The 25,399-nt window shown below is 51.1% G+C and overlaps 6 non-coding genes across 6 annotated transcripts; all 6 read right to left on the bottom strand.

Annotated features, from left to right (window-relative positions):
* Positions 1–8,580: 8,580 nt before the first annotated feature.
* On the bottom strand, positions 8,581–8,652 carry TRNAD-GUC (transfer RNA aspartic acid (anticodon GUC)). The gene has a single exon. It is a non-coding gene; the product is annotated as a tRNA-Asp (tRNA).
* Positions 8,653–10,048: 1,396 nt separating this feature from the next.
* TRNAD-GUC (transfer RNA aspartic acid (anticodon GUC)) lies at positions 10,049–10,120 on the bottom strand. The gene has a single exon. It is a non-coding gene; the product is annotated as a tRNA-Asp (tRNA).
* A 1,396-nt stretch (positions 10,121–11,516) lies between these two features.
* On the bottom strand, positions 11,517–11,588 carry TRNAD-GUC (transfer RNA aspartic acid (anticodon GUC)). The gene has a single exon. It is a non-coding gene; the product is annotated as a tRNA-Asp (tRNA).
* Positions 11,589–18,850: 7,262 nt separating this feature from the next.
* TRNAD-GUC (transfer RNA aspartic acid (anticodon GUC)) lies at positions 18,851–18,922 on the bottom strand. The gene has a single exon. It is a non-coding gene; the product is annotated as a tRNA-Asp (tRNA).
* A 1,396-nt stretch (positions 18,923–20,318) lies between these two features.
* On the bottom strand, positions 20,319–20,390 carry TRNAD-GUC (transfer RNA aspartic acid (anticodon GUC)). Its single transcript has one exon. It is a non-coding gene; the product is annotated as a tRNA-Asp (tRNA).
* Positions 20,391–23,241: 2,851 nt separating this feature from the next.
* Positions 23,242–23,313, bottom strand: TRNAD-GUC (transfer RNA aspartic acid (anticodon GUC)). The gene has a single exon. It is a non-coding gene; the product is annotated as a tRNA-Asp (tRNA).
* Between the last annotated feature and the right edge of the window lie 2,086 nt (positions 23,314–25,399).

The raw sequence follows: 25,399 nt of genomic DNA on the forward strand, positions 1-25,399 counted from the left end.
TTTCCCCCGTCAAACGGCTTGCCCGATCTAAGGCTAATTTCTTTCTTTTTATCGGCACCAGGCTTAAAACTCAGTTTAAGGCGATAGTTCCGGGCTATGTTTGACTCCAGAGTTGAATCTGTCATCCCGCATTTCCTCAGCAAATCAAGCTACCCATCTCAAGTCTCATGAGCTGAGGACGGCAAAGTCCCTGTGGGCTTAGGACAGTCAAAGAAACCCCTGGGCTGCATGCTAAGCCCCTTTTCGGCTTCACTTTCCGAATCCTGCCCTAGCTTGCGATTAGTTTTTTTCTCACTTCTTGCCCCCATCTCCCACCTTGCCTCATGGTCTCCCCTCCTCTGCGCACCTGACAGTTTGCCTGCCCTTCCACTGCCTGTCTCCAGACTTTCCAAGGAGAAAAGGCAAAGCACTAAAGCGGGCCGGGCAACGGGTCAAGTTCCGCTTTCGGCGACTAGCAGGGAGGTAGCGTGGCCGAGCGGTCTAAGGCGCTGGATTAAGGCTCCAGTCTCTTCGGAGGCGTGGGTTCAAATCCCACCGCTGCCACTTTTCCTGGCCTTGCATTTTAAAGAAGAACGTAACGTTGACCTCTTCCTTCATTAGTGCCACCTCTGTCGCAATGAGCAAGCGGATGGTATGCCACACCCTGCAGGAAAAAGGTTTCGCTTCTGACGTCTTGCTTTTCTGGACATCCAGTCTCAAGTTTCCCATCTGGAACGGCGCTCGCTGCTGCTTTGTGAAGACTTGCTGCAAGAGCCTTCGAAACCCAGGAGCTCTTGCGTTGAGCTGTGACGCGTCCTGGGAAGACCTCCCGTTGCAGCGGAATGAGCCCCACTTCCAGGGCGTGCTGGTAGCAAATTTCCCACAGCCCACAGGGAGCAAACGATCCCAGGTGTGATGTATCACCAGGAGAGGCTGAGATGAGAGTAAGGGTTCACGCGTGTGCCCGGACCGAGGTTAATGATGGGATTAGAGCTAGGGTTAGATGCAGGGAAAGAGTGAGAGTTATAATTAGGGATAAAGCTAACAGGTGATCATTACTCGTCATGTAACATGATACAAAGGGTCAGAAGAGGAACTGATTCAGGGTTACAATTTGGACTTCGCAGACAACAGGAGCACTAAATGGTGCTGAGGGGGACTCAATAAAGTGGACCGGCCGCCTAATGTAAGCAATTGTGCACAAATATTGTACGATGACTAGCGTTGCCGGTGCTTTTTTCTTAAAGAGTCAGTTCTTGGCACCCATTCCCTACTTGACTCAGCCTAATCTTCAAGAATATTTGTCAAGAACTAAAAAAAATCCAGAAAAGGTTTAACCTCCCCGTCAGGGAACCCCGGTCTCCCGCGTGACAGGCGGGGATACTGACCACTATACTAACGAGGAGACGTGAGGGCATGAAATGAACAGCTGCTGATGTCTGCACAGCATCCAGCGACCACCTAGATGGCCTAGGGGGTCTCATTTTCCCCCGTCAAACGGCTTGCCCGATCTAAGGCTAATTTCTTTCTTTTTATCGGCACCAGGCTTAAAACTCAGTTTAAGGCGATAGTTCCGGGCTATGTTTGACTCCAGAGTTGAATCTGTCATCCCGCATTTCCTCAGCAAATCAAGCTACCCATCTCAAGTCTCATGAGCTGAGGACGGCAAAGTCCCTGTGGGCTTAGGACAGTCAAAGAAACCCCTGGGCTGCATGCTAAGCCCCTTTTCGGCTTCACTTTCCGAATCCTGCCCTAGCTTGCGATTAGTTTTTTTCTCACTTCTTGCCCCCATCTCCCACCTTGCCTCATGGTCTCCCCTCCTCTGCGCACCTGACAGTTTGCCTGCCCTTCCACTGCCTGTCTCCAGACTTTCCAAGGAGAAAAGGCAAAGCACTAAAGCGGGCCGGGCAACGGGTCAAGTTCCGCTTTCGGCGACTAGCAGGGAGGTAGCGTGGCCGAGCGGTCTAAGGCACTGGATTAAGGCTCCAGTCTCTTCGGAGGCGTGGGTTCAAATCCCACCGCTGCCACTTTTCCTGGCCTTGCATTTTAAAGAAGAACGTAACGTTGACCTCTTCCTTCATTAGTGCCACCTCTGTCGCAATGAGCAAGCGGATGGTATGCCACACCCTGCAGGAAAAAGGTTTCGCTTCTGACGTCTTGCTTTTCTGGACATCCAGTCTCAAGTTTCCCATCTGGAACGGCGCTCCCTGCTGCTTTGTGAAGGCTTGCTGCAAGAGCCTTCGAAACCCAGGAGCTCTTGCGTTGAGCTGTGACGCGTCCTGGGAAGACCTCCCGTTGCAGCGGAATGAGCCCCACTTCCAGGGCGTGCTGGTAGCAAATTTCCCACAGCCCACAGGGAGCAAACGATCCCAGGTGTGATGTATCACCAGGAGAGGCTGAGATGAGAGTAAGGGTTCACGCGTGTGCCCGGACCGAGGTTAATGATGGGATTAGAGCTAGGGTTAGATGCAGGGAAAGAGTGAGAGTTATAATTAGGGATAAAGCTAACAGGTGATCATTACTCGTCATGTAACATGATACAAAGGGTCAGAAGAGGAACTGATTCAGGGTTACAATTTGGACTTCGCAGACAACAGGAGCACTAAATGGTGCTGAGGGGGACTCAATAAAGTGGACCGGCCGCCTAATGTAAGCAATTGTGCACAAATATTGTACGATGACTAGCGTTGCCGGTGCTTTTTTCTTAAAGAGTCAGTTCTTGGCACCCATTCCCTACTTGACTCAGCCTAATCTTCAAGAATATTTGTCAAGAACTAAAAAAAATCCAGAAAAGGTTTAACCTCCCCGTCGGGGAATTGAACCCCTGACCACTATACTAACGAGGAGACGTGAGGGCATGAAATGAACAGCTGCTGATGTCTGCACAGCATCCAGCGACCACCTAGATGGCCTAGGGGGTCTCATTTTCCCCCGTCAAACGGCTTGCCCGATCTAAGGCTAATTTCTTTCTTTTTATCGGCACCAGGCTTAAAACTCAGTTTAAGGCGATAGTTCCGGGCTATGTTTGACTCCAGAGTTGAATCTGTCATCCCGCATTTCCTCAGCAAATCAAGCTACCCATCTCAAGTCTCATGAGCTGAGGACGGCAAAGTCCCTGTGGGCTTAGGACAGTCAAAGAAACCCCTGGGCTGCATGCTAAGCCCCTTTTCGGCTTCACTTTCCGAATCCTGCCCTAGCTTGCGATTAGTTTTTTTCTCACTTCTTGCCCCCATCTCCCACCTTGCCTCATGGTCTCCCCTCCTCTGCGCACCTGACAGTTTGCCTGCCCTTCCACTGCCTGTCTCCAGACTTTCCAAGGAGAAAAGGCAAAGCACTAAAGCGGGCCGGGCAACGGGTCAAGTTCCGCTTTCGGCGACTAGCAGGGAGGTAGCGTGGCCGAGCGGTCTAAGGCGCTGGATTAAGGCTCCAGTCTCTTCGGAGGCGTGGGTTCAAATCCCACCGCTGCCACTTTTCCTGGCCTTGCATTTTAAAGAAGAACGTAACGTTGACCTCTTCCTTCATTAGTGCCACCTCTGTCGCAATGAGCAAGCGGATGGTATGCCACACCCTGCAGGAAAAAGGTTTCGCTTCTGACGTCTTGCTTTTCTGGACATCCAGTCTCAAGTTTCCCATCTGGAACGGCGCTCCCTGCTGCTTTGTGAAGACTTGCTGCAAGAGCCTTCGAAACCCAGGAGCTCTTGCGTTGAGCTGTGACGCGTCCTGGGAAGACCTCCCGTTGCAGCGGAATGAGCCCCACTTCCAGGGCGTGCTGGTAGCAAATTTCCCACAGCCCACAGGGAGCAAACGATCCCAGGTGTGATGTATCACCAGGAGAGGCTGAGATGAGAGTAAGGGTTCACGCGTGTGCCCGGACCGAGGTTAATGATGGGATTAGAGCTAGGGTTAGATGCAGGGAAAGAGTGAGAGTTATAATTAGGGATAAAGCTAACAGGTGATCATTACTCGTCATGTAACATGATACAAAGGGTCAGAAGAGGAACTGATTCAGGGTTACAATTTGGACTTCGCAGACAACAGGAGCACTAAATGGTGCTGAGGGGGACTCAATAAAGTGGACCGGCCGCCTAATGTAAGCAATTGTGCACAAATATTGTACGATGACTAGCGTTGCCGGTGCTTTTTTCTTAAAGAGTCAGTTCTTGGCACCCATTCCCTACTTGACTCAGCCTAATCTTCAAGAATATTTGTCAAGAACTAAAAAAAATCCAGAAAAGGTTTAACCTCCCCGTCAGGGAACCCCGGTCTCCCGCGTGACAGGCGGGGATACTGACCACTATACTAACGAGGAGACGTGAGGGCATGAAATGAACAGCTGCTGATGTCTGCACAGCATCCAGCGACCACCTAGATGGCCTAGGGGGTCTCATTTTCCCCCGTCAAACGGCTTGCCCGATCTAAGGCTAATTTCTTTCTTTTTATCGGCACCAGGCTTAAAACTCAGTTTAAGGCGATAGTTCCGGGCTATGTTTGACTCCAGAGTTGAATCTGTCATCCCGCATTTCCTCAGCAAATCAAGCTACCCATCTCAAGTCTCATGAGCTGAGGACGGCAAAGTCCCTGTGGGCTTAGGACAGTCAAAGAAACCCCTGGGCTGCATGCTAAGCCCCTTTTCGGCTTCACTTTCCGAATCCTGCCCTAGCTTGCGATTAGTTTTTTTCTCACTTCTTGCCCCCATCTCCCACCTTGCCTCATGGTCTCCCCTCCTCTGCGCACCTGACAGTTTGCCTGCCCTTCCACTGCCTGTCTCCAGACTTTCCAAGGAGAAAAGGCAAAGCACTAAAGCGGGCCGGGCAACGGGTCAAGTTCCGCTTTCGGCGACTAGCAGGGAGGTAGCGTGGCCGAGCGGTCTAAGGCGCTGGATTAAGGCTCCAGTCTCTTCGGAGGCGTGGGTTCAAATCCCACCGCTGCCACTTTTCCTGGCCTTGCATTTTAAAGAAGAACGTAACGTTGACCTCTTCCTTCATTAGTGCCACCTCTGTCGCAATGAGCAAGCGGATGGTATGCCACACCCTGCAGGAAAAAGGTTTCGCTTCTGACGTCTTGCTTTTCTGGACATCCAGTCTCAAGTTTCCCATCTGGAACGGCGCTCCCTGCTGCTTTGTGAAGGCTTGCTGCAAGAGCCTTCGAAACCCAGGAGCTCTTGCGTTGAGCTGTGACGCGTCCTGGGAAGACCTCCCGTTGCAGCGGAATGAGCCCCACTTCCAGGGCGTGCTGGTAGCAAATTTCCCACAGCCCACAGGGAGCAAACGATCCCAGGTGTGATGTATCACCAGGAGAGGCTGAGATGAGAGTAAGGGTTCACGCGTGTGCCCGGACCGAGGTTAATGATGGGATTAGAGCTAGGGTTAGATGCAGGGAAAGAGTGAGAGTTATAATTAGGGATAAAGCTAACAGGTGATCATTACTCGTCATGTAACATGATACAAAGGGTCAGAAGAGGAACTGATTCAGGGTTACAATTTGGACTTCGCAGACAACAGGAGCACTAAATGGTGCTGAGGGGGACTCAATAAAGTGGACTGGCCGCCTAATGTAAGCAATTGTGCACAAATATTGTACGATGACTAGCGTTGCCGGTGCTTTTTTCTTAAAGAGTCAGTTCTTGGCACCCATTCCCTACTTGACTCAGCCTAATCTTCAAGAATATTTGTCAAGAACTAAAAAAAATCCAGAAAAGGTTTAACCTCCCCGTCCCGCGTGACAGGCGGGGATACTGACCACTATACTAACGAGGAGACGTGAGGGCATGAAATGAACAGCTGCTGATGTCTGCACAGCATCCAGCGACCACCTAGATGGCCTAGGGGGTCTCATTTTCCCCCGTCAAACGGCTTGCCCGATCTAAGGCTAATTTCTTTCTTTTTATCGGCACCAGGCTTAAAACTCAGTTTAAGGCGATAGTTCCGGGCTATGTTTGACTCCAGAGTTGAATCTGTCATCCCGCATTTCCTCAGCAAATCAAGCTACCCATCTCAAGTCTCATGAGCTGAGGACGGCAAAGTCCCTGTGGGCTTAGGACAGTCAAAGAAACCCCTGGGCTGCATGCTAAGCCCCTTTTCGGCTTCACTTTCCGAATCCTGCCCTAGCTTGCGATTAGTTTTTTTCTCACTTCTTGCCCCCAACTCCCACCTTGCCTCATGGTCTCCCCTCCTCTGCGCACCTGACAGTTTGCCTGCCCTTCCACTGCCTGTCTCCAGACTTTCCAAGGAGAAAAGGCAAAGCACTAAAGCGGGCCGGGCAACGGGTCAAGTTCCGCTTTCGGCGACTAGCAGGGAGGTAGCGTGGCCGAGCGGTCTAAGGTGCTGGATTAAGGCTCCAGTCTCTTCGGAGGCGTGGGTTCAAATCCCACCGCTGCCACTTTTCCTGGCCTTGCATTTTAAAGAAGAACGTAACGTTGACCTCTTCCTTCATTAGTGCCAGCTCTGTCGCAATGAGCAAGCGGATGGTATGCCACACCCTGCAGGAAAAAGGTTTCGCTTCTGACGTCTTGCTTTTCTGGACATCCAGTCTCAAGTTTCCCATCTGGAACGGCGCTCCCTGCTGCTTTGTGAAGGCTTGCTGCAAGAGCCTTCGAAACCCAGGAGCTCTTGCGTTGAGCTGTGACGCGTCCTGGGAAGACCTCCCGTTGCAGCGGAATGAGCCCCACTTCCAGGGCGTGCTGGTAGCAAATTTCCCACAGCCCACAGGGAGCAAACGATCCCAGGTGTGATGTATCACCAGGAGAGGCTGAGATGAGAGTAAGGGTTCACGCGTGTGCCCGGACCGAGGTTAATGATGGGATTAGAGCTAGGGTTAGATGCAGGGAAAGAGTGAGAGTTATAATTAGGGATAAAGCTAACAGGTGATCATTACTCGTCATGTAACATGATACAAAGGGTCAGAAGAGGAACTGATTCAGGGTTACAATTTGGACTTCGCAGACAACAGGAGCACTAAATGGTGCTGAGGGGGACTCAATAAAGTGGACCGGCCGCCTAATGTAAGCAATTGTGCACAAATATTGTACGATGACTAGCGTTGCCGGTGCTTTTTTCTTAAAGAGTCAGTTCTTGGCACCCATTCCCTACTTGACTCAGCCTAATCTTCAAGAATATTTGTCAAGAACTAAAAAAAATCCAGAAAAGGTTTAACCTCCCCGTCTCCCGCGTGACAGGCGGGGATACTGACCACTATACTAACGAGGAGACTTGAGGGCATGAAATGAACAGCTGCTGATGTCTGCACAGCATCCAGCGACCACCTAGATGGCCTAGGGGGTCTCATTTTCCCCCGTCAAACGGCTTGCCCGATCTAAGGCTAATTTCTTTCTTTTTATCGGCACCAGGCTTAAAACTCAGTTTAAGGCGATAGTTCCGGGCTATGTTTGACTCCAGAGTTGAATCTGTCATCCCGCATTTCCTCAGCAAATCAAGCTACCCATCTCAAGTCTCATGAGCTGAGGACGGCAAAGTCCCTGTGGGCTTAGGACAGTCAAAGAAACCCCTGGGCTGCATGCTAAGCCCCTTTTCGGCTTCACTTTCCGAATCCTGCCCTAGCTTGCGATTAGTTTTTTTCTCACTTCTTGCCCCCATCTCCCACCTTGCCTCATGGTCTCCCCTCCTCTGCGCACCTGACAGTTTGCCTGCCCTTCCACTGCCTGTCTCCAGACTTTCCAAGGAGAAAAGGCAAAGCACTAAAGCGGGCCGGGCAACGGGTCAAGTTCCGCTTTTGGCGACTAGCAGGGAGGTAGCGTGGCCGAGCGGTCTAAGGCGCTGGATTAAGGCTCCAGTCTCTTCGGAGGCGTGGGTTCAAATCCCACCGCTGCCACTTTTCCTGGCCTTGCATTTTAAAGAAGAACGTAACGTTGACCTCTTCCTTCATTAGTGCCACCTCTGTCGCAATGAGCAAGCGGATGGTATGCCACACCCTGCAGGAAAAAGGTTTCGCTTCTGACGTCTTGCTTTTCTGGACATCCAGTCTCAAGTTTCCCATCTGGAACGGCGCTCCCTGCTGCTTTGTGAAGGCTTGCTGCAAGAGCCTTCGAAACCCAGGAGCTCTTGCGTTGAGCTGTGACGCGTCCTGGGAAGACCTCCCGTTGCAGCGGAATGAGCCCCACTTCCAGGGCGTGCTGGTAGCAAATTTCCCACAGCCCACAGGGAGCAAACGATCCCAGGTGTGATGTATCACCAGGAGAGGCTGAGATGAGAGTAAGGGTTCACGCGTGTGCCCGGACCGAGGTTAATGATGGGATTAGAGCTAGGGTTAGATGCAGGGAAAGAGTGAGAGTTATAATTAGGGATAAAGCTAACAGGTGATCATTACTCGTCATGTAACATGATACAAAGGGTCAGAAGAGGAACTGATTCAGGGTTACAATTTGGACTTCGCAGACAACAGGAGCACTAAATGGTGCTGAGGGGGACTCAATAAAGTGGACCGGCCGCCTAATGTAAGCAATTGTGCACAAATATTGTACGATGACTAGCGTTGCCGGTGCTTTTTTCTTAAAGAGTCAGTTCTTGGCACCCATTCCCTACTTGACTCAGCCTAATCTTCAAGAATATTTGTCAAGAACTAAAAAAAATCCAGAAAAGGTTTAACCTCCCCGTCGGGGAATTGAACCCCGGTCTCCCGCGTGACAGGCGGGGATACTGACCACTATACTAACGAGGAGACGTGAGGGCATGAAATGAACAGCTGCTGATGTCTGCACAGCATCCAGCGACCACCTAGATGGCCTAGGGGGTCTCATTTTCCCCCGTCAAACGGCTTGCCCGATCTAAGGCTAATTTCTTTCTTTTTATCGGCACCAGGCTTAAAACTCAGTTTAAGGCGATAGTTCCGGGCTATGTTTGACTCCAGAGTTGAATCTGTCATCCCGCATTTCCTCAGCAAATCAAGCTACCCATCTCAAGTCTCATGAGCTGAGGACGGCAAAGTCCCTGTGGGCTTAGGACAGTCAAAGAAACCCCTGGGCTGCATGCTAAGCCCCTTTTCGGCTTCACTTTCCGAATCCTGCCCTAGCTTGCGATTCGTTTTTTTCTCACTTCTTGCCCCCATCTCCCACCTTGCCTCATGGTCTCCCCTCCTCTGCGCACCTGACAGTTTGCCTGCCCTTCCACTGCCTGTCTCCAGACTTTCCAAGGAGAAAAGGCAAAGCACTAAAGCGGGCCGGGCAACGGGTCAAGTTCCGCTTTCGGCGACTAGCAGGGAGGTAGCGTGGCCGAGCGGTCTAAGGCGCTGGATTAAGGCTCCAGTCTCTTCGGAGGCGTGGGTTCAAATCCCACCGCTGCCACTTTTCCTGGCCTTGCATTTTAAAGAAGAACGTAACGTTGACCTCTTCCTTCATTAGTGCCACCTCTGTCGCAATGAGCAAGCGGATGGTATGCCACACCCTGCAGGAAAAAGGTTTCGCTTCTGACGTCTTGCTTTTCTGGACATCCAGTCTCAAGTTTCCCATCTGGAACGGCGCTCCCTGCTGCTTTGTGAAGGCTTGCTGCAAGAGCCTTCGAAACCCAGGAGCTCTTGCGTTGAGCTGTGACGCGTCCTGGGAAGACCTCCCGTTGCAGCGGAATGAGCCCCACTTCCAGGGCGTGCTGGTAGCAAATTTCCCACAGCCCACAGGGAGCAAACGATCCCAGGTGTGATGTATCACCAGGAGAGGCTGAGATGAGAGTAAGGGTTCACGCGTGTGCCCGGACCGAGGTTAATGATGGGATTAGAGCTAGGGTTAGATGCAGGGAAAGAGTGAGAGTTATAATTAGGGATAAAGCTAACAGGTGATCATTACTCGTCATGTAACATGATACAAAGGGTCAGAAGAGGAACTGATTCAGGGTTACAATTTGGACTTCGCAGACAACAGGAGCACTAAATGGTGCTGAGGGGGACTCAATAAAGTGGACCGGCCGCCTAATGTAAGCAATTGTGCACAAATATTGTACGATGACTAGCGTTGCCGGTGCTTTTTTCTTAAAGAGTCAGTTCTTGGCACCCATTCCCTACTTGACTCAGCCTAATCTTCAAGAATATTTGTCAAGAACTAAAAAAAATCCAGAAAAGGTTTAACCTCCCCGTCGGGGAATTGAACCCCGGTCTCCCGCGTGACAGGCGGGGATACTGACCACTATACTAACGAGGAGACGTGAGGGCATGAAATGAACAGCTGCTGATGTCTGCACAGCATCCAGCGACCACCTAGATGGCCTAGGGGGTCTCATTTTCCCCCGTCAAACGGCTTGCCCGATCTAAGGCTAATTTCTTTCTTTTTATCGGCACCAGGCTTAAAACTCAGTTTAAGGCGATAGTTCCGGGCTATGTTTGACTCCAGAGTTGAATCTGTCATCCCGCATTTCCTCAGCAAATCAAGCTACCCATCTCAAGTCTCATGAGCTGAGGACGGCAAAGTCCCTGTGGGCTTAGGACAGTCAAAGAAACCCCTGGGCTGCATGCTAAGCCCCTTTTCGGCTTCACTTTCCGAATCCTGCCCTAGCTTGCGATTAGTTTTTTTCTCACTTCTTGCCCCCATCTCCCACCTTGCCTCATGGTCTCCCCTCCTCTGCGCACCTGACAGTTTGCCTGCCCTTCCACTGCCTGTCTCCAGACTTTCCAAGGAGAAAAGGCAAAGCACTAAAGCGGGCCGGGCAACGGGTCAAGTTCCGCTTTCGGCGACTAGCAGGGAGGTAGCGTGGCCGAGCGGTCTAAGGCGCTGGATTAAGGCTCCAGTCTCTTCGGAGGCGTGGGTTCAAATCCCACCGCTGCAACTTTTCCTGGCCTTGCATTTTAAAGAAGAACGTAACGTTGACCTCTTCCTTCATTAGTGCCACCTCTGTCGCAATGAGCAAGCGGATGGTATGCCACACCCTGCAGGAAAAAGGTTTCGCTTCTGACGTCTTGCTTTTCTGGACATCCAGTCTCAAGTTTCCCATCTGGAACGGCGCTCCCTGCTGCTTTGTGAAGGCTTGCTGCAAGAGCCTTCGAAACCCAGGAGCTCTTGCGTTGAGCTGTGACGCGTCCTGGGAAGACCTCCCGTTGCAGCGGAATGAGCCCCACTTCCAGGGCGTGCTGGTAGCAAATTTCCCACAGCCCACAGGGAGCAAACGATCCCAGGTGTGATGTATCACCAGGAGAGGCTGAGATGAGAGTAAGGGTTCACGCGTGTGCCCGGACCGAGGTTAATGATGGGATTAGAGCTAGGGTTAGATGCAGGGAAAGAGTGAGAGTTATAATTAGGGATAAAGCTAACAGGTGATCATTACTCGTCATGTAACATGATACAAAGGGTCAGAAGAGGAACTGATTCAGGGTTACAATTTGGACTTCGCAGACAACAGGAGCACTAAATGGTGCTGAGGGGGACTCAATAAAGTGGACCGGCCGCCTAATGTAAGCAATTGTGCACAAATATTGTACGATGACTAGCGTTGCCGGTGCTTTTTTCTTAAAGAGTCAGTTCTTGGCACCCATTCCCTACTTGACTCAGCCTAATCTTCAAGAATATTTGTCAAGAACTAAAAAAAATCCAGAAAAGGTTTAACCTCCCCGTCGGGGAATTGAACCCCGGTCTCCCGCGTGACAGGCGGGGATACTGACCACTATACTAACGAGGAGACGTGAGGGCATGAAATGAACAGCTGCTGATGTCTGCACAGCATCCAGCGACCACCTAGATGGCCTAGGGGGTCTCATTTTCCCCCGTCAAACGGCTTGCCCGATCTAAGGCTAATTTCTTTCTTTTTATCGGCACCAGGCTTAAAACTCAGTTTAAGGCGATAGTTCCGGGCTATGTTTGACTCCAGAGTTGAATCTGTCATCCCGCATTTCCTCAGCAAATCAAGCTACCCATCTCAAGTCTCATGAGCTGAGGACGGCAAAGTCCCTGTGGGCTTAGGACAGTCAAAGAAACCCCTGGGCTGCATGCTAAGCCCCTTTTCGGCTTCACTTTCCGAATCCTGCCCTAGCTTGCGATTAGTTTTTTTCTCACTTCTTGCCCCCATCTCCCACCTTGCCTCATGGTCTCCCCTCCTCTGCGCACCTGACAGTTTGCCTGCCCTTCCACTGCCTGTCTCCAGACTTTCCAAGGAGAAAAGGCAAAGCACTAAAGCGGGCCGGGCAACGGGTCAAGTTCCGCTTTCGGCGACTAGCAGGGAGGTAGCGTGGCCGAGCGGTCTAAGGCGCTGGATTAAGGCTCCAGTCTCTTCGGAGGCGTGGGTTCAAATCCCACCGCTGCCACTTTTCCTGGCCTTGCATTTTAAAGAAGAACGTAACGTTGACCTCTTCCTTCATTAGTGCCACCTCTGTCGCAATGAGCAAGCGGATGGTATGCCACACCCTGCAGGAAAAAGGTTTCGCTTCTGACGTCTTGCTTTTCTGGACATCCAGTCTCAAGTTTCCCATCTGGAACGGCGCTCCCTGCTGCTTTGTGAAGACTTGCTGCAAGAGCCTTCGAAACCCAGGAGCTCTTGCGTTGAGCTGTGACGCGTCCTGGGAAGACCTCCCGTTGCAGCGGAATGAGCCCCACTTCCAGGGCGTGCTGGTAGCAAATTTCCCACAGCCCACAGGGAGCAAACGATCCCAGGTGTGATGTATCACCAGGAGAGGCTGAGATGAGAGTAAGGGTTCACGCGTGTGCCCGGACCGAGGTTAATGATGGGATTAGAGCTAGGGTTAGATGCAGGGAAAGAGTGAGAGTTATAATTAGGGATAAAGCTAACAGGTGATCATTACTCGTCATGTAACATGATACAAAGGGTCAGAAGAGGAACTGATTCAGGGTTACAATTTGGACTTCGCAGACAACAGGAGTACTAAATGGTGCTGAGGGGGACTCAATAAAGTGGACCGGCCGCCTAATGTAAGCAATTGTGCACAAATATTGTACGATGACTAGCGTTGCCGGTGCTTTTTTCTTAAAGAGTCAGTTCTTGGCACCCATTCCCTACTTGACTCAGCCTAATCTTCAAGAATATTTGTCAAGAACTAAAAAAAATCCAGAAAAGGTTTAACCTCCCCGTCGGGGCCGGTCTCCCGCGTGACAGGCGGGGATACTGACCACTATACTAACGAGGAGACGTGAGGGCATGAAATGAACAGCTGCTGATGTCTGCACAGCATCCAGCGACCACCTAGATGGCCTAGGGGGTCTCATTTTCCCCCGTCAAACGGCTTGCCCGATCTAAGGCTAATTTCTTTCTTTTTATCGGCACCAGGCTTAAAACTCAGTTTAAGGCGATAGTTCCGGGCTATGTTTGACTCCAGAGTTGAATCTGTCATCCCGCATTTCCTCAGCAAATCAAGCTACCCATCTCAAGTCTCATGAGCTGAGGACGGCAAAGTCCCTGTGGGCTTAGGACAGTCAAAGAAACCCCTGGGCTGCATGCTAAGCCCCTTTTCGGCTTCACTTTCCGAATCCTGCCCTAGCTTGCGATTAGTTTTTTTCTCACTTCTTGCCCCCAACTCCCACCTTGCCTCATGGTCTCCCCTCCTCTGCGCACCTGACAGTTTGCCTGCCCTTCCACTGCCTGTCTCCAGACTTTCCAAGGAGAAAAGGCAAAGCACTAAAGCGGGCCGGGCAACGGGTCAAGTTCCGCTTTCGGCGACTAGCAGGGAGGTAGCGTGGCCGAGCGGTCTAAGGTGCTGGATTAAGGCTCCAGTCTCTTCGGAGGCGTGGGTTCAAATCCCACCGCTGCCACTTTTCCTGGCCTTGCATTTTAAAGAAGAACGTAACGTTGACCTCTTCCTTCATTAGTGCCAGCTCTGTCGCAATGAGCAAGCGGATGGTATGCCACACCCTGCAGGAAAAAGGTTTCGCTTCTGACGTCTTGCTTTTCTGGACATCCAGTCTCAAGTTTCCCATCTGGAACGGCGCTCCCTGCTGCTTTGTGAAGGCTTGCTGCAAGAGCCTTCGAAACCCAGGAGCTCTTGCGTTGAGCTGTGACGCGTCCTGGGAAGACCTCCCGTTGCAGCGGAATGAGCCCCACTTCCAGGGCGTGCTGGTAGCAAATTTCCCACAGCCCACAGGGAGCAAACGATCCCAGGTGTGATGTATCACCAGGAGAGGCTGAGATGAGAGTAAGGGTTCACGCGTGTGCCCGGACCGAGGTTAATGATGGGATTAGAGCTAGGGTTAGATGCAGGGAAAGAGTGAGAGTTATAATTAGGGATAAAGCTAACAGGTGATCATTACTCGTCATGTAACATGATACAAAGGGTCAGAAGAGGAACTGATTCAGGGTTACAATTTGGACTTCGCAGACAACAGGAGCACTAAATGGTGCTGAGGGGGACTCAATAAAGTGGACCGGCCGCCTAATGTAAGCAATTGTGCACAAATATTGTACGATGACTAGCGTTGCCGGTGCTTTTTTCTTAAAGAGTCAGTTCTTGGCACCCATTCCCTACTTGACTCAGCCTAATCTTCAAGAATATTTGTCAAGAACTAAAAAAAATCCAGAAAAGGTTTAACCTCCCCGTCGGGGAATTGAACCCCGGTCTCCCGCGTGACAGGTCTCCCGCGTGACAGGCGGGGATACTGACCACTATACTAACGAGGAGACGTGAGGGCATGAAATGAACAGCTGCTGATGTCTGCACAGCATCCAGCGACCACCTAGATGGCCTAGGGGGTCTCATTTTCCCCCGTCAAACGGCTTGCCCGATCTAAGGCTAATTTCTTTCTTTTTATCGGCACCAGGCTTAAAACTCAGTTTAAGGCGATAGTTCCGGGCTATGTTTGACTCCAGAGTTGAATCTGTCATCCCGCATTTCCTCAGCAAATCAAGCTACCCATCTCAAGTCTCATGAGCTGAGGACGGCAAAGTCCCTGTGGGCTTAGGACAGTCAAAGAAACCCCTGGGCTGCATGCTAAGCCCCTTTTCGGCTTCACTTTCCGAATCCTGCCCTAGCTTGCGATTAGTTTTTTTCTCACTTCTTGCCCCCATCTCCCACCTTGCCTCATGGTCTCCCCTCCTCTGCGCACCTGACAGTTTGCCTGCCCTTCCACTGCCTGTCTCCAGACTTTCCAAGGAGAAAAGGCAAAGCACTAAAGCGGGCCGGGCAACGGGTCAAGTTCCGCTTTCGGCGACTAGCAGGGAGGTAGCGTGGCCGAGCGGTCTAAGGCGCTGGATTAAGGCTCCAGTCTCTTCGGAGGCGTGGGTTCAAATCCCACCGCTGCCACTTTTCCTGGCCTTGCATTTTAAAGAAGAACGTAACGTTGACCTCTTCCTTCATTAGTGCCACCTCTGTCGCAATGAGCAAGCGGATGGTATGCCACACCCTGCAGGAAAAAGGTTTCGCTTCTGACGTCTTGCTTTTCTGGACATCCAGTCTCAAGTTTCCCATCTGGAACGGCGCTCCCTGCTGCTTTGTGAAGGCTTGCTGCAAGAGCCTTCGAAACCCAGGAGCTCTTGCGTTGAGCTGTGACGCGTCCTGGGAAGACCTCCCGTTGCAGCGGAATGAGCCCCACTTCCAGGGCGTGCTGGTAGCAAATTTCCCACAGCCCACAGGGAGCAAACGATCCCAGGTGTGATGTATCACCAGGAGAGGCTGAGATGAGAGTAAGGGTTCACGCGTGTGCCCGGACCGAGGTTAATGATGGGATTAGAGCTAGGGTTAGATGCAGGGAAAGAGTGAGAGTTATAATTAGGGATAAAGCTAACAGGTGATCATTACTCGTCATGTAACATGATACAAAGGGTCAGAAGAGGAACTGATTCAGGGTTACAATTTGGACTTCGCAGACAACAGGAGCACTAAATGGTGCTGAGGGGGACTCAATAAAGTGGACCGGCCGCCTAATGTAAGCAATTGTGCACAAATATTGTACGATGACTAGCGTTGCCGGTGCTTTTTTCTTAAAGAGTCAGTTCTTGGCACCCATTCCCTACTTGACTCAGCCTAATCTTCAAGAATATTTGTCAAGAACTAAAAAAAATCCAGAAAAGGTTTAACCTCCCCGTCGGGGAATCCCGCGTGACAGGCGGGGATACTGACCACTATACTAACGAGGAGACGTGAGGGCATGAAATGAACAGCTGCTGATGTCTGCACAGCATCCAGCGACCACCTAGATGGCCTAGGGGGTCTCATTTTCCCCCGTCAAACGGCTTGCCCGATCTAAGGCTAATTTCTTTCTTTTTATCGGCACCAGGCTTAAAACTCAGTTTAAGGCGATAGTTCCGGGCTATGTTTGACTCCAGAGTTGAATCTGTCATCCCGCATTTCCTCAGCAAATCAAGCTACCCATCTCAAGTCTCATGAGCTGAGGACGGCAAAGTCCCTGTGGGCTTAGGACAGTCAAAGAAACCCCTGGGCTGCATGCTAAGCCCCTTTTCGGCTTCACTTTCCGAATCCTGCCCTAGCTTGCGATTAGTTTTTTTCTCACTTCTTGCCCCCATCTCCCACCTTGCCTCATGGTCTCCCCTCCTCTGCGCACCTGACAGTTTGCCTGCCCTTCCACTGCCTGTCTCCAGACTTTCCAAGGAGAAAAGGCAAAGCACTAAAGCGGGCCGGGCAACGGGTCAAGTTCCGCTTTCGGCGACTAGCAGGGAGGTAGCGTGGCCGAGCGGTCTAAGGCGCTGGATTAAGGCTCCAGTCTCTTCGGAGGCGTGGGTTCAAATCCCACCGCTGCCACTTTTCCTGGCCTTGCATTTTAAAGAAGAACGTAACGTTGACCTCTTCCTTCATTAGTGCCACCTCTGTCGCAATGAGCAAGCGGATGGTATGCCACACCCTGCAGGAAAAAGGTTTCGCTTCTGACGTCTTGCTTTTCTGGACATCCAGTCTCAAGTTTCCCATCTGGAACGGCGCTCCCTGCTGCTTTGTGAAGGCTTGCTGCAAGAGCCTTCGAAACCCAGGAGCTCTTGCGTTGAGCTGTGACGCGTCCTGGGAAGACCTCCCGTTGCAGCGGAATGAGCCCCACTTCCAGGGCGTGCTGGTAGCAAATTTCCCACAGCCCACAGGGAGCAAACGATCCCAGGTGTGATGTATCACCAGGAGAGGCTGAGATGAGAGTAAGGGTTCACGCGTGTGCCCGGACCGAGGTTAATGATGGGATTAGAGCTAGGGTTAGATGCAGGGAAAGAGTGAGAGTTATAATTAGGGATAAAGCTAACAGGTGATCATTACTCGTCATGTAACATGATACAAAGGGTCAGAAGAGGAACTGATTCAGGGTTACAATTTGGACTTCGCAGACAACAGGAGCACTAAATGGTGCTGAGGGGGACTCAATAAAGTGGACCGGCCGCCTAATGTAAGCAATTGTGCACAAATATTGTACGATGACTAGCGTTGCCGGTGCTTTTTTCTTAAAGAGTCAGTTCTTGGCACCCATTCCCTACTTGACTCAGCCTAATCTTCAAGAATATTTGTCAAGAACTAAAAAAAATCCAGAAAAGGTTTAACCTCCCCGTCGGGGAATTGAACCCCGGTCTCCCGCGTGACAGGTGGGGATACTGACCACTATACTAACGAGGAGACGTGAGGGCATGAAATGAACAGCTGCTGATGTCTGCACAGCATCCAGCGACCACCTAGATGGCCTAGGGGGTCTCATTTTCCCCCGTCAAACGGCTTGCCCGATCTAAGGCTAATTTCTTTCTTTTTATCGGCACCAGGCTTAAAACTCAGTTTAAGGCGATAGTTCCGGGCTATGTTTGACTCCAGAGTTGAATCTGTCATCCCGCATTTCCTCAGCAAATCAAGCTACCCATCTCAAGTCTCATGAGCTGAGGACGGCAAAGTCCCTGTGGGCTTAGGACAGTCAAAGAAACCCCTGGGCTGCATGCTAAGCCCCTTTTCGGCTTCACTTTCCGAATCCTGCCCTAGCTTGCGATTAGTTTTTTTCTCACTTCTTGCCCCCATCTCCCACCTTGCCTCATGGTCTCCCCTCCTCTGCGCACCTGACAGTTTGCCTGCCCTTCCACTGCCTGTCTCCAGACTTTCCAAGGAGAAAAGGCAAAGCACTAAAGCGGGCCGGGCAACGGGTCAAGTTCCGCTTTTGGCGACTAGCAGGGAGGTAGCGTGGCCGAGCGGTCTAAGGCGCTGGATTAAGGCTCCAGTCTCTTCGGAGGCGTGGGTTCAAATCCCACCGCTGCCACTTTTCCTGGCCTTGCATTTTAAAGAAGAACGTAACGTTGACCTCTTCCTTCATTAGTGCCACCTCTGTCGCAATGAGCAAGCGGATGGTATGCCACACCCTGCAGGAAAAAGGTTTCGCTTCTGACGTCTTGCTTTTCTGGACATCCAGTCTCAAGTTTCCCATCTGGAACGGCGCTCCCTGCTGCTTTGTGAAGGCTTGCTGCAAGAGCCTTCGAAACCCAGGAGCTCTTGCGTTGAGCTGTGACGCGTCCTGGGAAGACCTCCCGTTGCAGCGGAATGAGCCCCACTTCCAGGGCGTGCTGGTAGCAAATTTCCCACAGCCCACAGGGAGCAAACGATCCCAGGTGTGATGTATCACCAGGAGAGGCTGAGATGAGAGTAAGGGTTCACGCGTGTGCCCGGACCGAGGTTAATGATGGGATTAGAGCTAGGGTTAGATGCAGGGAAAGAGTGAGAGTTATAATTAGGGATAAAGCTAACAGGTGATCATTACTCGTCATGTAACATGATACAAAGGGTCAGAAGAGGAACTGATTCAGGGTTACAATTTGGACTTCGCAGACAACAGGAGCACTAAATGGTGCTGAGGGGGACTCAATAAAGTGGACCGGCCGCCTAATGTAAGCAATTGTGCACAAATATTGTACGATGACTAGCGTTGCCGGTGCTTTTTTCTTAAAGAGTCAGTTCTTGGCACCCATTCCCTACTTGACTCAGCCTAATCTTCAAGAATATTTGTCAAGAACTAAAAAAAATCCAGAAAAGGTTTAACCTCCCCGTCGGGGAATTGAACCCCGGTCTCCCGCGTGACAGGCGGGGATACTGACCACTATACTAACGAGGAGACGTGAGGGCATGAAATGAACAGCTGCTGATGTCTGCACAGCATCCAGCGACCACCTAGATGGCCTAGGGGGTCTCATTTTCCCCCGTCAAACGGCTTGCCCGATCTAAGGCTAATTTCTTTCTTTTTATCGGCACCAGGCTTAAAACTCAGTTTAAGGCGATAGTTCCGGGCTATGTTTGACTCCAGAGTTGAATCTGTCATCCCGCATTTCCTCAGCAAATCAAGCTACCCATCTCAAGTCTCATGAGCTGAGGACGGCAAAGTCCCTGTGGGCTTAGGACAGTCAAAGAAACCCCTGGGCTGCATGCTAAGCCCCTTTTCGGCTTCACTTTCCGAATCCTGCCCTAGCTTGCGATTAGTTTTTTTCTCACTTCTTGCCCCCATCTCCCACCTTGCCTCATGGTCTCCCCTCCTCTGCGCACCTGACAGTTTGCCTGCCCTTCCACTGCCTGTCTCCAGACTTTCCAAGGAGAAAAGGCAAAGCACTAAAGCGGGCCGGGCAACGGGTCAAGTTCCGCTTTCGGCGACTAGCAGGGAGGTAGCGTGGCCGAGCGGTCTAAGGCGCTGGATTAAGGCTCCAGTCTCTTCGGAGGCGTGGGTTCAAATCCCACCGCTGCAACTTTTCCTGGCCTTGCATTTTAAAGAAGAACGTAACGTTGACCTCTTCCTTCATTAGTGCCACCTCTGTCGCAATGAGCAAGCGGATGGTATGCCACACCCTGCAGGAAAAAGGTTTCGCTTCTGACGTCTTGCTTTTCTGGACATCCAGTCTCAAGTTTCCCATCTGGAACGGCGCTCCCTGCTGCTTTGTGAAGGCTTGCTGCAAGAGCCTTCGAAACCCAGGAGCTCTTGCGTTGAGCTGTGACGCGTCCTGGGAAGACCTCCCGTTGCAGCGGAATGAGCCCCACTTCCAGGGCGTGCTGGTAGCAAATTTCCCACAGCCCACAGGGAGCAAACGATCCCAGGTGTGATGTATCACCAGGAGAGGCTGAGATGAGAGTAAGGGTTCACGCGTGTGCCCGGACCGAGGTTAATGATGGGATTAGAGCTAGGGTTAGATGCAGGGAAAGAGTGAGAGTTATAATTAGGGATAAAGCTAACAGGTGATCATTACTCGTCATGTAACATGATACAAAGGGTCAGAAGAGGAACTGATTCAGGGTTACAATTTGGACTTCGCAGACAACAGGAGCACTAAATGGTGCTGAGGGGGACTCAATAAAGTGGACCGGCCGCCTAATGTAAGCAATTGTGCACAAATATTGTACGATGACTAGCGTTGCCGGTGCTTTTTTCTTAAAGAGTCAGTTCTTGGCACCCATTCCCTACTTGACTCAGCCTAATCTTCAAGAATATTTGTCAAGAACTAAAAAAAATCCAGAAAAGGTTTAACCTCCCCGTCGGGGAATTGAACCCCGGTCTCCCGCGTGACAGGCGGGGATACTGACCACTATACTAACGAGGAGACGTGAGGGCATGAAATGAACAGCTGCTGATGTCTGCACAGCATCCAGCGACCACCTAGATGGCCTAGGGGGTCTCATTTTCCCCCGTCAAACGGCTTGCCCGATCTAAGGCTAATTTCTTTCTTTTTATCGGCACCAGGCTTAAAACTCAGTTTAAGGCGATAGTTCCGGGCTATGTTTGACTCCAGAGTTGAATCTGTCATCCCGCATTTCCTCAGCAAATCAAGCTACCCATCTCAAGTCTCATGAGCTGAGGACGGCAAAGTCCCTGTGGGCTTAGGACAGTCAAAGAAACCCCTGGGCTGCATGCTAAGCCCCTTTTCGGCTTCACTTTCCGAATCCTGCCCTAGCTTGCGATTAGTTTTTTTCTCACTTCTTGCCCCCATCTCCCACCTTGCCTCATGGTCTCCCCTCCTCTGCGCACCTGACAGTTTGCCTGCCCTTCCACTGCCTGTCTCCAGACTTTCCAAGGAGAAAAGGCAAAGCACTAAAGCGGGCCGGGCAACGGGTCAAGTTCCGCTTTCGGCGACTAGCAGGGAGGTAGCGTGGCCGAGCGGTCTAAGGCGCTGGATTAAGGCTCCAGTCTCTTCGGAGGCGTGGGTTCAAATCCCACCGCTGCCACTTTTCCTGGCCTTGCATTTTAAAGAAGAACGTAACGTTGACCTCTTCCTTCATTAGTGCCACCTCTGTCGCAATGAGCAAGCGGATGGTATGCCACACCCTGCAGGAAAAAGGTTTCGCTTCTGACGTCTTGCTTTTCTGGACATCCAGTCTCAAGTTTCCCATCTGGAACGGCGCTCCCTGCTGCTTTGTGAAGACTTGCTGCAAGAGCCTTCGAAACCCAGGAGCTCTTGCGTTGAGCTGTGACGCGTCCTGGGAAGACCTCCCGTTGCAGCGGAATGAGCCCCACTTCCAGGGCGTGCTGGTAGCAAATTTCCCACAGCCCACAGGGAGCAAACGATCCCAGGTGTGATGTATCACCAGGAGAGGCTGAGATGAGAGTAAGGGTTCACGCGTGTGCCCGGACCGAGGTTAATGATGGGATTAGAGCTAGGGTTAGATGCAGGGAAAGAGTGAGAGTTATAATTAGGGATAAAGCTAACAGGTGATCATTACTCGTCATGTAACATGATACAAAGGGTCAGAAGAGGAACTGATTCAGGGTTACAATTTGGACTTCGCAGACAACAGGAGCACTAAATGGTGCTGAGGGGGACTCAATAAAGTGGACCGGCCGCCTAATGTAAGCAATTGTGCACAAATATTGTACGATGACTAGCGTTGCCGGTGCTTTTTTCTTAAAGAGTCAGTTCTTGGCACCCATTCCCTACTTGACTCAGCCTAATCTTCAAGAATATTTGTCAAGAACTAAAAAAAATCCAGAAAAGGTTTAACCTCCCCGTCGGGGAATCCCGCGTGACAGGCGGGGATACTGACCACTATACTAACGAGGAGACGTGAGGGCATGAAATGAACAGCTGCTGATGTCTGCACAGCATCCAGCGACCACCTAGATGGCCTAGGGGGTCTCATTTTCCCCCGTCAAACGGCTTGCCCGATCTAAGGCTAATTTCTTTCTTTTTATCGGCACCAGGCTTAAAACTCAGTTTAAGGCGATAGTTCCGGGCTATGTTTGACTCCAGAGTTGAATCTGTCATCCCGCATTTCCTCAGCAAATCAAGCTACCCATCTCAAGTCTCATGAGCTGAGGACGGCAAAGTCCCTGTGGGCTTAGGACAGTCAAAGAAACCCCTGGGCTGCATGCTAAGCCCCTTTTCGGCTTCACTTTCCGAATCCTGCCCTAGCTTGCGATTAGTTTTTTTCTCACTTCTTGCCCCCATCTCCCACCTTGCCTCATGGTCTCCCCTCCTCTGCGCACCTGACAGTTTGCCTGCCCTTCCACTGCCTGTCTCCAGACTTTCCAAGGAGAAAAGGCAAAGCACTAAAGCGGGCCGGGCAACGGGTCAAGTTCCGCTTTCGGCGACTAGCAGGGAGGTAGCGTGGCCGAGCGGTCTAAGGCGCTGGATTAAGGCTCCAGTCTCTTCGGAGGCGTGGGTTCAAATCCCACCGCTGCCACTTTTCCTGGCCTTGCATTTTAAAGAAGAACGTAACGTTGACCTCTTCCTTCATTAGTGCCACCTCTGTCGCAATGAGCAAGCGGATGGTATGCCACACCCTGCAGGAAAAAGGTTTCGCTTCTGACGTCTTGCTTTTCTGGACATCCAGTCTCAAGTTTCCCATCTGGAACGGCGCTCCCTGCTGCTTTGTGAAGGCTTGCTGCAAGAGCCTTCGAAACCCAGGAGCTCTTGCGTTGAGCTGTGACGCGTCCTGGGAAGACCTCCCGTTGCAGCGGAATGAGCCCCACTTCCAGGGCGTGCTGGTAGCAAATTTCCCACAGCCCACAGGGAGCAAACGATCCCAGGTGTGATGTATCACCAGGAGAGGCTGAGATGAGAGTAAGGGTTCACGCGTGTGCCCGGACCGAGGTTAATGATGGGATTAGAGCTAGGGTTAGATGCAGGGAAAGAGTGAGAGTTATAATTAGGGATAAAGCTAACAGGTGATCATTACTCGTCATGTAACATGATACAAAGGGTCAGAAGAGGAACTGATTCAGGGTTACAATTTGGACTTCGCAGACAACAGGAGCACTAAATGGTGCTGAGGGGGACTCAATAAAGTGGACCGGCCGCCTAATGTAAGCAATTGTGCACAAATATTGTACGATGACTAGCGTTGCCGGTGCTTTTTTCTTAAAGAGTCAGTTCTTGGCACCCATTCCCTACTTGACTCAGCCTAATCTTCAAGAATATTTGTCAAGAACTAAAAAAAATCCAGAAAAGGTTTAACCTCCCCGTCGGGGAATTGAACCCCGGTCTCCCGCGTGACAGGCGGGGATACTGACCACTATACTAACGAGGAGACGTGAGGGCATGAAATGAACAGCTGCTGATGTCTGCACAGCATCCAGCGACCACCTAGATGGCCTAGGGGGTCTCATTTTCCCCCGTCAAACGGCTTGCCCGATCTAAGGCTAATTTCTTTCTTTTTATCGGCACCAGGCTTAAAACTCAGTTTAAGGCGATAGTTCCGGGCTATGTTTGACTCCAGAGTTGAATCTGTCATCCCGCATTTCCTCAGCAAATCAAGCTACCCATCTCAAGTCTCATGAGCTGAGGACGGCAAAGTCCCTGTGGGCTTAGGACAGTCAAAGAAACCCCTGGGCTGCATGCTAAGCCCCTTTTCGGCTTCACTTTCCGAATCCTGCCCTAGCTTGCGATTAGTTTTTTTCTCACTTCTTGCCCCCATCTCCCACCTTGCCTCATGGTCTCCCCTCCTCTGCGCACCTGACAGTTTGCCTGCCCTTCCACTGCCTGTCTCCAGACTTTCCAAGGAGAAAAGGCAAAGCACTAAAGCGGGCCGGGCAACGGGTCAAGTTCCGCTTTCGGCGACTAGCAGGGAGGTAGCGTGGCCGAGCGGTCTAAGGCGCTGGATTAAGGCTCCAGTCTCTTCGGAGGCGTGGGTTCAAATCCCACCGCTGCCACTTTTCCTGGCCTTGCATTTTAAAGAAGAACGTAACGTTGACCTCTTCCTTCATTAGTGCCACCTCTGTCGCAATGAGCAAGCGGATGGTATGCCACACCCTGCAGGAAAAAGGTTTCGCTTCTGACGTCTTGCTTTTCTGGACATCCAGTCTCAAGTTTCCCATCTGGAACGGCGCTCCCTGCTGCTTTGTGAAGGCTTGCTGCAAGAGCCTTCGAAACCCAGGAGCTCTTGCGTTGAGCTGTGACGCGTCCTGGGAAGACCTCCCGTTGCAGCGGAATGAGCCCCACTTCCAGGGCGTGCTGGTAGCAAATTTCCCACAGCCCACAGGGAGCAAACGATCCCAGGTGTGATGTATCACCAGGAGAGGCTGAGATGAGAGTAAGGGTTCACGCGTGTGCCCGGACCGAGGTTAATGATGGGATTAGAGCTAGGGTTAGATGCAGGGAAAGAGTGAGAGTTATAATTAGGGATAAAGCTAACAGGTGATCATTACTCGTCATGTAACATGATACAAAGGGTCAGAAGAGGAACTGATTCAGGGTTACAATTTGGACTTCGCAGACAACAGGAGCACTAAATGGTGCTGAGGGGGACTCAATAAAGTGGACCGGCCGCCTGTTAGGCAGAAACCTGTGCAGTTCCCTTGGGGAACACTGCAAAAGATTTAAGACTACAGGTAGAGCAGTAAACCCCTTTGGTAGCAGTCTGTACCACCCAGATTTACCTGGTAGCTGTGGCTGAGCAGTCAGACTTCTCTCAAGAAGAGTTAGGCAGTATGCAAAGTATACACAATATGTACCAAAACACAATAGCACAAGCAAACACTGACCAGAGCTTGGTTTCAAAAGTATATAGTTATTTATTAAAAATACACATAAGTTAAAAACACTCTAGCAAAATATAGTAAACACTTCAACACAGTTATAATGAAAGTAGATTCAATCCTTTCTCCTATCTAGACAACTCTAGGTTAACACCACTTAATTAAAACAGAGGTGAGTGCTTAACGTTAGATGACACTCTAGTAGTTTCCAAGAAAGGGAGAGAAAAAGCAGAAATGGGTTAAACACACCACTCTAAGGTCCAGAACACTTGCAATAGGCTCAAAGAAACACAAAGTCACAGGTGAGCAAAAGTCACTAGGCAGGGCCCACTCTTTGAGTAGCCGGAGCGAAAATGTGCCCAAGATCACACTGTTAGTTAGAGATTCAAAGTCTTGCAAAGAGTCAAAAAGAGTTTAGAGTGGCTCAGAAAGTTTAGCCAAAGTGTCCCAGGCACTCCCAGGTTCGAAAGCCGGGGACTAAATCTACCCCGTACAGTCGGTAGCAAGGGAAGCCAGGCGGAACACAGTACCTTAAGCGGAAAGGATCCTCCAGCGGGGGCAGTTGTTCCAGGCAGTGGCAGCAGGGCTCGACGTCGGTCAGGGGAGAAGAAGTTCTCGCTGAAGCGCAGAAGAAGAGGG

This window comes from Ambystoma mexicanum, unplaced genomic scaffold (assembly GCF_040938575.1).
Source record: "Ambystoma mexicanum isolate Mex_15411 unplaced genomic scaffold, UKY_AmexF1_1 Mex_scaf20, whole genome shotgun sequence".
Lineage (NCBI taxonomy): Eukaryota > Metazoa > Chordata > Amphibia > Caudata > Ambystomatidae > Ambystoma > Ambystoma mexicanum.